Source organism: Frankliniella occidentalis, unplaced genomic scaffold (genome assembly GCF_000697945.3).
Source record: "Frankliniella occidentalis isolate FOCC.00 unplaced genomic scaffold, Focc_3.1 Scaffold278, whole genome shotgun sequence".
Classification (NCBI taxonomy): Eukaryota; Metazoa; Arthropoda; class Insecta; order Thysanoptera; family Thripidae; genus Frankliniella; species Frankliniella occidentalis.
In genome coordinates this window covers 46088-46699 of record NW_026267404.1, presented here as the reverse complement: position 1 = coordinate 46699, position 612 = coordinate 46088, and positions in this window count along the sequence as shown.

The window sequence follows — 612 nt, the reverse complement described above, 5'->3', positions numbered from 1 at the left end:
TGTGGTTTGGGGTACAAGGGAGAAGCGTCATCAGAAATAGATAATATCACTTCGGACAAACGAGCTTCGGACAAACGGGACGCCCCCGTGAGAATGGTTCACCTTCAAGAAGCAGAACCGCGTTGAGGTGAATAGAGAAGCGAAAAAGTTCTGTTGTGTAATTAGATCATTATAAAATGTGAATATAAATGTATGGCCTTTCTAGCCTGCAGTACTTGAACAACGATAAGTGTCGGTCAAGAGAAGCAGTGTTGCTTATAAATTTATAAGGCTAAATAAACTTAATATTTCTGTTAGTTAACAACTTTAATGTGCTTGTACGTAACCGTAAAGGCCTAGCAACAAAATATATTGTAACAAATTTTTGAAAAAGAATTTAATTTTCCTCTGGGTTTTTCTACGACAAATTACTTCTAATCGGTAATGTGTGATTGAGTGTAAAAACTAATAAACGTAATGTGAAAGATTTGCAAAACAAATTTATTCACTTTTTTTAAATAACAAAGCATTACAGTACTCATAATTACAACATGAGCTGCAAAAAAAATGTAATGTCTCGAAAACATTTTAAGTTTTAGAAAAAGAGCCTACCAAAATAACATAATTGCAATA